A 12915-nucleotide genomic window follows, 5' to 3' on the forward strand; every position below is an offset into this window, starting at 1 on the left:
TATTTACTTCTGAGCTGCTTCCCAGACTGCACAAATATGTTTTGATGTACCAATTACACTTTTTTCTCTGCCAACAATGATTCTTATACTTAAACTCTGGGTATAAGCTGATAGAGAAGGCTAATCCAGCACCAGGGCTCTTCTTTATTATAAAAGCTATATATCTCACTATATGGAACTAATTGTACTAATTAATAATATCTGATTGGCATTTAAATAAGCTGCAAAAACATGCTTTGACTATTACTAATGGTCTACGATATCTGATTTGACTTGTGTTTAATAAAGTCAGATTTAAAACATGTTCTTAGCAGCATGTGTGACAATATCTTAAACATTTGAGAAATATTTTGTTCACAGCTCCTACCCACACAACTAAACAAAACGTGTATAGTTTTGTCATAAAATCATATTGTGTCTTAATATTATTGCATGTCATGATATATATGTAAAGTCATTTAAAAGCCTATTACTTCTCCTATGTATAAAGCCGATTCTGATTGTCGTGACTGATGTCCAGTAAATCAACAGCGTGCTCTCTATTAAGAAGGTTAGTGCAGCCACTAATGAGACATTAACAGTGTCCAACATAACATTTTTTCCCCCAGTAGATCAGAGTTTTACTGGCCCCTTGTATATTCTCACACACCCAGCAGCCAAAAAATGAAAATAACTCTTTGTTTTTCCCATAATTTTGGTGATATATTCATTGTATACATAATACATACAACAGTTAAGTTCTCTTTATATTTGGTTATTTTCCGTTAGTTATAGATATGTTATGTTGATATATTATACAAATATGCAAAATATAAAATTAGGCACATATTGGATCAGTAAATGAATGCATAAATGTAGGTTTCTCCATATTTGTGTAAAGCCAGAGAGTATGGAATCGATATGGAGAAGAGAAGAGAATTTACGATAATAACATTTCAGCGAGTATGGATGACCTTGATAATAGACTCTTGTGTCAAGAACTAAAACAACGTACTCATAAAAATAGAACAGTGACAGAAAGGACATAATGGCGTTTGTTTGTGTGCGTGTGTTCACTCCAAGCTCCTTCTGTCTGCTTCCACAAGCCACCTGTCCACTACAGATATGGAGCTGAACTGTAATGAATGAATGAAAAGGAGAAATGAAGAGGAGGAGGAGGACGAAAGGAGGAAAATGAAAGATAGAAGAGGAGGAAAATGAAACGGAGACTAAGAGCATCTGTCTCTGCAGTAAATCATCTGTTGAGTGTTTGGTTATTTATTTGTGCTTTAGAACGTAACCGCCGTGAAACAATCAGAAAATAATGTTTTATTTTTCTCATTCACCGCTTTATTCTCTCTACTGCTGCTCGCTCTCCTCCTCTCTCTCTTTTTACAAAATGAGTCAGGAAGCCAACAGCAAAGCCTAACTTTACTTTTAAAATTATCAAATGAAGAGAAATGTCCTCCCCTCGTCCTAAACTGTACACACGTTGCTCTGATTGGCAGCCACTGGCCCGGACGGACCAGTGACTGCAAACCAACTTGCCCTGCGTTAACTTTTACTGGACCCAGGCCATCGGACCATCAGTTATCTCGAACCCTGATTAAGGTAGACTGTTGTATCCAGTGTGGACAAAGAAAGAATCTATAAACTCCCCAAACAAAACAACAAAATCATTAAGTCAGAACCAAGAAACAGAACTTGACTAAGGTAAATTATTCTCCAAACATTTAGCTCATCTGCAGTATTTAAATCTCCTAATGCAATGCACTTCTGAAAAAGCATAAAGATTTGGACTTGTTGACAAATTATTTCTGTGGTTAATCAAGTGGCAAATGGGCGGTAATTACCGTGGCGCCATTAATCTCCTCAAGCCAATTAGTGGTTGATACATTTAAGTGGGCTCGCAAATTAGGCCCTCAATTATACTAAAGCTCCCAAATTCTGACACACTGAAAGGAAGAATACTGATAAAGTTGGGTGTATGGAAATGTGTATCCTCAGTGTTTGTGTTGAGTTTGTATCCTGTTATATGAAAGGAATACATCCGGTATCTGTTTAAACAAAGATAAAAGTGTACAAATTAAAACACAAATAATAATTTGTGTGTCCTCAGCATGACTAGATCATATGATGGAGCTGTCAGAGACTATTTTCTCTGAGTAGGCTGCACTCTAGTGGGCAAAGACTGAAAACTCAAGCAGGATTACAACTAACTAACTGTCTCTCAAAGGGCAAATTTGTGATGTGATGAAGGTGGTAGCTGTGACTGTTAATATAAATTCACATATAACATATATAAAAACATAAACAAATATTAAGAAAAGTCAGCATGGCTTGGCAAAAAGAGGTCCTGCTGAGTGACAACTTCCTGCCTCCCCAACACAGGGACAACGTTGGTGGAGTTTGTGTTTGGGATTTCCTGTTTTCAACGGGGTCTCCGATGCATGAATGACTGAGAGAGTGTCAACCACACCCTTCAACGGACGATACAGATCTTCACATTGACACCCATCTGTTGTTGTTGTTGTTGCACTTCTAATCGTGTAATATATACTACAGCAATACTGGCTTCAGATAACAATGAGGAAAAAACTGAACTGTGAATTTGATTATGGGCCCCCTCACCGGTCCAACAACACAGTGGTGAGCTAAAGGCTTCAACCACAAAAATCATTATAGAAAAGAATTAAAGCTACAAGCTGGAGATGTGTTACCTCCTCTCATCTTCTGTGTCAGCCATCACTTAGTCAAGTTAATATTCTTGGAAGGATATCATTAAAAACTGCAGTTTTAGTCCACATAACTATACAGGACGGTTTAACCTCATTAACAAGGTGACTACTGTCTCTTCTGACCCACTGACAGAAGGTCATGACTCATTTTCATACGGTGCGCTTACCCACACAGACAACAGTTGCACTATTTGTTTAAATATAATACATAGAGCACCTTATTTATCTTCAGTTTTACATCTGCCATACACTCCGTTTACTTTAGCAGTGTTTAATTTGTGCTTGTGGGAATTTACTCGCTGAATATTTTAATACAAATTTAATGTTATGATATTAACTGTGGTGAAAGTTATTTAAACTTTTCCCGACTTCTGAAATGTGCATCAGCAGCGATTCTGACTGTCCCCAGCCATCCTCCATTATCAATTGTGTGTATGTTCTTCTCTAGTGCAGGCAAAAGGTTGTTCTGAATTATTTACAGAGAATGAGTGGGTGAGAGGTGTGGGACTGATTAGGGAGTGACACAGAGGATAGCTACAGTAAATCTCAGTCTCTTTCAACAGTCTGCTTAGGAAGCCGTTTCAAATTTAAATTTGTCAGGAAATGACAGCAGTGCACTTCTTCCTACAGGAAGTATACTGCAGTATACAGTCACCTTTTCACAGATATTATTCTTCTTTTCCAGAATAATATATTCAACCTCAAGAGCTAAATCTCTTCCAAAGAAGGTAGCAAGCAGAAGCATGCACAGCTCAATGACTTGGCAAATATCAAAGTTATTTGGTTTCAAGATATTTATTTTTCTGAGAAGATATTTGTCTCTTTTTTGGCACAGGACATTCCTCCCTTTAACAGACAAATTCATCATCCATGCAAAGAATTTGGTTTACCAGATTATAGCTGCTGCATGCAGACCACAGACTCCACTGAATAATCACATGTTTAATGACACCTTTGCAGCTGCTTTGTATCTTCTGTGTCGCAGGAGTGATACAGATCAACAACAAATAACTTGATTCTTATTCATTTTATCCTTTACGGACAGTTTTTTTTTTTGCCAGAGGAAGGTAGGAAGAACCTGCACTGGGATACAAACGGGGAAGTTGAACTTGGCTGAGAATTCAATCCCAAACCATCAGCCTGAATTATTCAAACTCCGTATCAAATTTCCTTTATCCGGTCCCTTGGACAAGGGTGACCGTTTTAGGAGGAAGACGATGTTAACATTTTGACATTTGAGTGCCAGTCCACACTTTAAAAATGCAGCAGCGAGCCAAGCAAGGCGCTGGTATGTGCTATCACTTTACCTTTAATTCACTGGTGCGTGCCTCGGATGAATAATTGAAGACTTGCGCCACGTTCTTGGCTTTGAGTAAAGAAAAAAAAAAACCCTCACAGCTCTGAGCAGTGAATACATAGTAAACACATTCTTTGAAATTAACTATATGTCTCGGGTCCTGGAGTAACTTCTGACAAGACTACATGTGCAGTACACAATAATCTGTGTGTCATTATTGGACAAGTTTGATTACTTTGCCTTTGTACTATGCAAGATTCCCTTTCCAAAAGATAAAATTATCCTTGCAAACGTCCCAAGTACAGACATAAAGTTGGAATACGAACTTTCTCAGGAATTATCTTGTCTTTCCAATTCCCTGCTTGCACAAACACTCTTCCACAAATGACCAACATACACCAATAATGTCCCTGAATGAATTCCCCTCCTGTTAGTTCATAACAACTCCAACAACTTCCACTGTGTCTCGTGCACAAGTGTGAAAGGTCAGCATCCTGCCTGCGATGCTGACAATAAAACACTGGGTGGGGTCTTCCGTATATCCACTCAGGCAATCATTTTCTTGTCCTCTTTTATCTCTGTGGTACTTTTTTTCCCCCCTGTTCCATTAAATGACACATGGCTTGCACATCCTCAAAGAGGGAGATGGCGTGCCATTAAGGCCTCTAATGTGAAACATATTGTACAATCGAGGCTTTTGTTACAGTATAGGGTTTTTTTTTCCCCAGCTCTTTAACTTTTGACCACACATTTCGCATTTCATAGTAAAGTAAAAAACTGGGAAGGAATAATCACATCAAGATTGAGATTGAAGTTTTATGCAAGTTACAAAAAGGCATGTGAACAGTTCTGAAATACATAAAATGTATCGCTAGTAGCTCTGAAGTTAAACGTGGTTTCTGCTTTTAATCAACGACATGTGGTTGTGCATGTGGATTACTTAAAAATATAATCTTTATCTTCATTTTATATTTTATAATTTTATTTTTGGAATCATAAAAAGAAACCAAAGAAAGTGATTCAGCACACACCACCAGTCCCCTACTGTTCAAAAGTCATGAAAAACAAGGCTGCACAACACTGTCTGAGATACTTACACTAGTGTAAAACACTTCATAGATACGTTTTCATGTACTTGTTTTGACTGTGTTCACCTTCAATCTTGTACTCACATGATCTTAATTGTACATGTTTCTTTTCTCATCTTGCGCTTCTAATTTTCATGTCATCATATAGTCTTGCTAATGTATTGATCCCTTTTTGTAAAGCACTTAGTGGATTCTGCTGTTACATATCTGACAAACTGTTCAGTAGTTTATTAAAACCAATGTTTCCTGCAGGTTGAGAGGTGATGTTTGGTGGCTGACGACGTGATAAACGTGTGATAAACTTGTTAACAGCTAATATCATTGTAAATGTGTTGCTTGGAAACAACTGGGTGAAAGCTCATATCCTGTCAGCTGTTGACAAAACCTAATAACAAACTCTAACATTTTAACTTAAGCCTTGTATAATGTATACCTATAAACCTATACATTGACAATAAAAGCACAAACTTGGAAGTCTGCTGGACTACTTTTCATTGGAAGAAGCTCCCATATCGGTTATCATCCTTTTCACAATATCCATGTTTACTTTGTTCAACACCTTCCAGGTTTTATTTCCTGAAAACATTGCTTGTCAACAAAATGCTGTTCATGACTATATAGCTCTCAATTTAGAGAATATATGACAGCAACAAAGCAGAGCTGAGAAAGGGGCTTTGAAATCTGCAGCCACTGCATATTTTGATCCAACACGCAAACAAAGATTCAGATATGCTATGATACACCCAGGAGCAATTTAGATGGCTTCTTTGTCATTTACAAAACAATACATGTGCACTCTCACTCACTCAAAACAACCACAACTCTCACTAGTCCTGTGTGTAAACTTATGCGATAAGCACAAGCTGCATACACACACAAAAAAACTTCCTGACCCCTGACGAGTTCACACAGTTGCAGTGTTTACTTACAGTTCTCTCTGTCTGTCTTTGTTCAGGCCACAATTGGTCTTCTCCACTCCAGATCCCACTCTAAGGCTTGATTCTTCCTGTGGACAAAGAGTGAGAAAAAGCCGTCAGTGCAGCAATCCCAGAGGTCATCAAAGGGTTAAGAAGCCATGGGGCCGTGTGGAATTCGAGAGGAGAAAGCAGCAGGGCCCGAGTAGTGAGATAAGAATGAAAGGATTTCGCAGTTCATCCTCCAAAACCCTGACAGAACACGCCAATTCTTCAATAGGTTTGCCAACGACTCTACAACACAACAATTCATCAACCTGGCACAACATACGACACCTGCATCAGCACGTACGAGTGAGTCACCGCCACAGATGTGTCAGTTCTTCCTCTGTCTCGTCTGATGGGAAGTGAACAGGGGGCAGCTGCTGGCAAAACAGCGTACGACACACACAGTATTAACATGATGCTGCCCTTTTTTTTTTGGTTACAATTTTAAAGTCAGAGTGAAATTTAAATGCTCCTCACTCTTTGTGTTAGGAAGTATAAACTACAATGGGACTGCAGCTGCTGTGCATGTTTATTCACATAAAGATAAAACTATTTTTGGACACATTTGTGGAAACATGCTTCAAGACTTCTTGGGTTTGGCTGGGTTTGGGCGTTACTAGGAAACACGCTGTAAACTTCTGTGGTGCTCTACTGCCTGTAGCATGTCATGGCCCTGTACAGCCTACAAACACTAATGCAAGACTTTATTCCCCGTTTTCGCATACCGCTGATTATCAACAGTTGGTGATTACAACATTTGGGAGGAACTATTGTGCTGTTAAGTTTGTATCCCACTCTAAAAGTGGAAACGAGTTAGCCTAGGTTGCTAATGTTACCACTGTTTTCCCACTAAATGTTACTTTTTGTTCTTGTTGAGTTATCGGCAGTATCAGCAAACTCGGTGCTGTAGTCGTCCCAAAAAGGACAAAGTGAGGGTGTGAGTTAGCTAGTTGTCCGTCTTTGATGGGTCCAGTTATGGTGACGGCAAATGACCAGACTGTAAAAACTTACAGCAACGAATATTCCTTTAACCCAAGCACTCTGTAGGTTACCCTGTGATTCAACGCACGGAGCAACGCACAGAGTAACACACAGAGTAACACACAGAGTAACACACAGAGTAACACACAGAGTAACACACAGAGTAGGGCTGTTACTAAAACATTTTCATTACTGATTATTTTCTTGATTAGTCGTTTGGTTTATAAAATTTCAGAAAATGGTGAAAAATATCACCGTTTCCTTCAGGCCAAAGAGACATCCTCAAATGTCTTGTTTTGTCCCGACCAACAGTCAAAAGTCCAAAGATATTCAGTTTACTATCATGGAAGACTAAAGAAACCATTTGTATTATATTATTATATATATATGTTATATATTATAATGATTTGAGAGGCTGGAACCAGAGAATCCTACCTTCTTTTTCTTAAAAAAATGACTAAAAATGTTTAATCGATTATCAAAGTAGTCGTTTAATTTTCTGATGATTGATTAATCGATTAATTGTCTAATGGGATGATGGGACTAAGTGATGGCTAAGAACAACGGCCCCACAGCTGGTTATCTGCCTGCTGGAACTGAACCAATATAACCAACTACTTTTAGAAAATGCATCAATCAAATAACAACAACAACAACAACATTGTCAGTAGTATCAATCCCCTGAAGAGCTGCAGAAAAATGCATAAAACTTACATGTCTTGTTTTTTGGCAATTACAGTTTTGACCAAATACATACACAAGTCAGCACACACACCAAGAACTGACTTCTTAGTAAAAATTTATTTTAATTTCAGTTAGACTTTAAAGTGGAGACAGCGGTCACTTCTGGATAAGATCTGTTTCTGGCCATGAATGAGTTAGTCAACACCCGCAGAGCTACTAGCACTCTTGTCCCAAGAGTCCTTGTGATCCTTCTAACCCGATCCATATGCTCAAATGTTGAAATTCCCAAACTTGAATCAACACCGTACAAATCCTTGAATAGTGATTAGCTTGTTTCTGTACCCTTGGGTATAATTTGCTCAACAGGGGGTCAGAACTCAGATTAAGGTGTTTTAATGTGAGAAATTGAGATGTTAGTTTTGAGCAGCTGCCTGCAAACATAATTAGGCCCACTAGACTCCCCAGCAGAGCCAAGGAGTTGGCCTGTGTAGAGAGAATAGGATTTCTAAGTTGACGTAAACAAAACTGGATATGGACATTGAGTTCTGGGAAATGAACAGATGCCCAGACAGGCTATCCAGCTGTTTGACATTTGATAACCGTGAGACAGAAGGACAGTTGACAGACGGAGAGCCTGACAATTCAAAAGTCTGAGCCATATAAACTTTATTTGCAATGAAATGCAGGACTGAAGTTGCAAAGAGGCTCTTTTTTCAGTATACAATGAGGTTGCACAAAGCAACTGGTGGATTTTTCCAGATGTGATGAGTGTTACCAGACTGCGAAAGACAGTAATCAGACTTGTTTGTGAGTTTTAGGGAAGACATTTTTGTTAAATGAGCATCAAATGAACAATACGACAATGTGCAATTTGCAATTATTTTTTCACAATGTTCATTTACCATTTTTTTGTTAGGCAGACCACTTAAGCAACAACTGGGCTTGTGAAAAGTCAACACAGCGACTATAACACAATAAAAATGAATCTTTTAAGATACAATAAGAAAAAAATAGACATTTTTTTCAGAAAAAACACCAAACAGAAACACTAAAACATGAAGATGACAATTACGTGTATTGATAACTCTGTCGTTTTTCAGTGTAACACCAAACTAAAATGTTATCAGTGACTGTGCTTCCTACACTAGAGCAAACAGAGCAGCACAACACATGAAGCATTATTACACCCTCCTGGTTTAGCCATAAATGAAACACACAGAGCTGAGGCGAGGTGCACATAGAAGGCCTACTGTATATCAAAGTCTACTTTCAATATTAAAAAAAGATTTAGTACCCAGCCAGAGTCAGTGTTCCAACAAGTATACATTTATTCATGATACTGGGGGCTATACTAGAGAGCTTGCTCTCTGAAAACCTCTTCTCAATAATGGATATGTTGGAACGGGCATGGAGAGGTCTCTAGTACCAAAAGGAGCTGCTTCTGTCTTGCCCTCTCCATGAGCCGCATGTTGACCAACTCCTGTGTTCAGAAACAAAATAAGCCACTTTTTAACTCCTTTGTCAGGTGGTATAACCCAGAGCTTTCTAGGAAAAAAAAAGTTCTGAATGTGTCCCAGAGGCTTTGAGTGAGGCAAGTGCAGAGGTTATGGATGCCTGCAACTTCAGTCTGGGTCAGCTGTGTCTGGTTGTGCCAAATAAAGTGAGTCCACATGGTGGAATGCAACTGCCGTGTTTTCTGGCCTCGGTTCAGTTTGAGTAACTCTGCTCAAAATATGAGAGAGAAGGACAGAGTTATGCAACCGTCTTCAGTGAACAAAATCATTGTGCTCGTTTAGAGTTTGCCCTCTTTTAGCAGAGAGAAATGGTTAACAATGCAAGCTGTGAGAACTTCTCCACTTATTTCTTTAGAGACGAAATGATAGGCCTCTTTTTCAATAGTCTGATGTTTGAATCTCTTACATAACAAAAATACATATAATTGTTATTACATAACAAAATAATGACATATTTTACATGCCCAAAATAAGGTGACGCTGAGAAGTACCATGACATACTAAAAATCAATACAAGCGTAACATAATTGCACTGGGCTTTCTTCAGAATAGAATGGGGCTGCAATTATTATATTATCTTTTATAATCTGCCAATTATTTCAATATAAATTATCATAAAACAGAGAAAAACACCCATCACAATATGCTGCAGCACAAGATGACATCATAAATTAATATTAATAAGGGCTTGTAGTTTAAATAGCTTTAATTGTGTTGCCTTTTGTGTTTTTTGGAGGATGTACAATGAAATATAATAAGAATATCAACTCCTCTCCATGTAAAACAGCCTTTTAACAATCCTTCTTTGGAGTGGCAAATGTGAGTGACAACATTGGCACAAAATGTTTCAACTTACTGTAATTTACCTTGTTGCCTGTAATTCTTGTATGATCATCATATTTGGCACTTTGTCTGAACTCTGCTGCTCCAACATAGTCAAGACAACCCTGAGAGTTGTTGCAAGAATGTCTTTAATTCCTGCTGCAGGTGTGAACTTCAAGCCCAGTCTGGTTGACATGTTTTTACACGGCGGTGCTAGCCGGAACAGATGGAAGGTAAGAGTCTCATTCAGATTAATAATAAAACAGGCCTCATCTAGTCACATGGGGCCCAGACTTAAGATGTGACTCAGTCTGTAGTTTGTCAGGATTTAGTTTGAAGCGCTGTGATCCACATGAGAGCTTCCTTGGTGAATGAAAACCACAGTCTCAAAATTTTGGGATGCCAAGGGGGGGAAAAAAATCTGTTAGCTTCATTCTGCATAAAGCTACACAGGGGCAAGATGTGGATGATGGATTAGTGAAAAGCAAAAAGGAAACACACGAGCGAGCCGCCGGTGAATCATAAAATTTGCAGCATTCACAACCTACCACCCAGTATCAAATTTGCTCATATGGCAACTAATGACTTCCTTTCAATATTTAGGCTGAGAGATGGGTTTAGCTCTACTGAAGTCAGTGAACTGTCTGGAGCAGCTGCAAACTAGCCAACAGTACAAAGAGAATGAAAGACACTTCATAAATCACTGCAGGAATGCAGCCTCATTTCCTCTCCAACCCCACCTTCTCAACAGCTTCTTCCTCCAAGTTCAGGAGCTTTCTACACCACGAAACTGAGACCTGACCATCACAATCATGACACTGTCTGCAGCTGTGAGTCTGTTAAAAGAATGATTTCCGCAGCAAACATGCTCACATTTCAGATATGGGGAGTGAAAAAAACAAAAAAAGCAAAACAGAAACTAATGAGAGAAGATCCTGCATGTTTGGCTGTTGATTCTGAGTTTATTATTATTGTTGTTATTGAAAGAAAAAATAATGTGAAGCTTTGGCAGACAGAGTTTAAATGAGCCTCCACTAGTTGATCGACCATTTTTGACACTTTGAGGGTGAAGCAATGATCAAAATGAAAGTCGTAAAAGTAGGTTTTCTCTGTATGAATTCATAAATATGAGCTTAGATTCAGTTAGATGTTCCATGAAATTCACCAGAGTTACCGTAACTTACAAATGCTGCTGAAGGTAATTTATTGTAAACATTTAACAGTAAATTATTTGCTAAAAGCTACAGATAATGAGCCATAATTTTAAAGATGAAGAAGTAATCGGAATGTAAAAATCTAGAGCTGTAATGATAAGTCGATTAATCGATCAACAGAAAATTAATTGGCAACTATTTTGATGATCGATTCATCGTCGAGGTCATTTTTCAAGCATTTCATTTCTGTTGATCAACTAATCGTTGCAGCTCTACTTGATTGCTTACATTTTTATCTAGAGCTGCAACGATTAATCGATTAATCAAGTAGTCGTAGGAATATTTTCTGGTTTCTTTAGTCATCTGTGATAGTTAACGGAATATCTTTGTGTTGTGGACTGTTAGTTGGGACAGAACAAGACATTTGAGAACATCATCTTGAGCTTTGGGAAACAGTGATCGACATTTTTCACCATTTTCTGTCATTTTAAAAGACCAAACAACTAATTGATTAATCTATAAAATAATCAGATTAATCGATAATGAAAACAATTGTTTGCTGCGGTCCTATTTTTATCAATTGAATAGTTTTGGGGTTTTGACTGTTCGTCAACATTTGATGACTTGACTGAGCTCTAAGAAATTGTGGTGTAATTTTTTTTTTTTCAGATTTTTTTTTTGACCAAACAATTAATCAATTAATCAAAAATATAAAAGATCAAATAAATAATAAAACTTAGCTGCAGCCCCATAAAGAAATCACATATAGCAAGATAATTATCTGAAAAAGCAATTATTCCTATTTTTTAAATATTATAGAATGAATGATCTATTTGCAAGGTGCTGAGAAGAGCGAGTACCAACATGAGTCGACTAGCAGAGAATAAACACACATAACTTGACCGTCTTCAGTCTTCTTTTGTTCAGAGTGGGGACATTTTCCTGTAACTGCCAAAAACTAGTTAAGTAAAGCTATTATCAGAGGTTACACAGACCTTTCCATACATTGTTTTACAATTCTTATTTTCTCTACATCATGACATCAAGTGGTGCTACTACCACCACTGTACTGTATATTACATATTGTTTGTATGTTTGACAAGATTCCATCTGGTTTAAAACATTCTGGTGCAGCAGTCTTGTATCACCAGAGACAGGTTGTGCCCTAGAAATCCACAGGTGGACAAAGATGGTCCTGGAGAGCAGCTTAAGAGGCGTTTCATCCCAGAGGAAATCATGAGGAACCTGAGCAGCGATGTGCTGCTGCCATGGAAACTCTGATAAGCCAACAGATGCCATGTCTTTGAGTATTAGCGAAATACTTCAGTAGTCTAACATAGACTTCACTGGCGCCTATCCATGATTGTCCAGTGTGTTTGTGGGGGTTAGGCATTGACATTACAAGATGATTTGATCTCAGCCTACAAAGAACTTTTCAATTATCATCTCAATATTAAGTCACTAGCAGTATGGTAAATATTTCAATGTGCAAGTCCAGTTTTGAAAGGAACATTTACTTATGAGACATAATTGGTGCCTTTTACTGGGTTTAATGAAGAAGCATTCAAAACAGGAAATATTAATTGATTTGGATCAGATAAGTCATTTCTAATCTTAAAAAAAAAAAGGTACAATCTGTGACCCAAATGTAAACAAAAGGGTAGACATCAACACCAAAATTAATGTTCTGTCATCA

General features: G+C 37.9%; 1 protein-coding gene across 1 annotated transcript in view; it reads right to left on the bottom strand.

Moving 5' to 3' along the window:
* fbxw7 (F-box and WD repeat domain containing 7) overlaps positions 1–12915 on the bottom strand; it is a 126426-nt gene that overhangs the window by 98977 nt on the left and 14534 nt on the right. The window contains exon 3 of the mRNA XM_067584989.1: positions 6032–6108. The gene's annotated coding sequence lies outside the window, so the exon portion shown is untranslated. The remainder of the gene's footprint in view (positions 1–6031; positions 6109–12915) is intronic.

The sequence above is a fragment of the Thunnus thynnus genome, chromosome 3 (assembly GCF_963924715.1).
Source record: "Thunnus thynnus chromosome 3, fThuThy2.1, whole genome shotgun sequence".
In the NCBI taxonomy this organism is placed as follows: domain Eukaryota; kingdom Metazoa; phylum Chordata; class Actinopteri; order Scombriformes; family Scombridae; genus Thunnus; species Thunnus thynnus.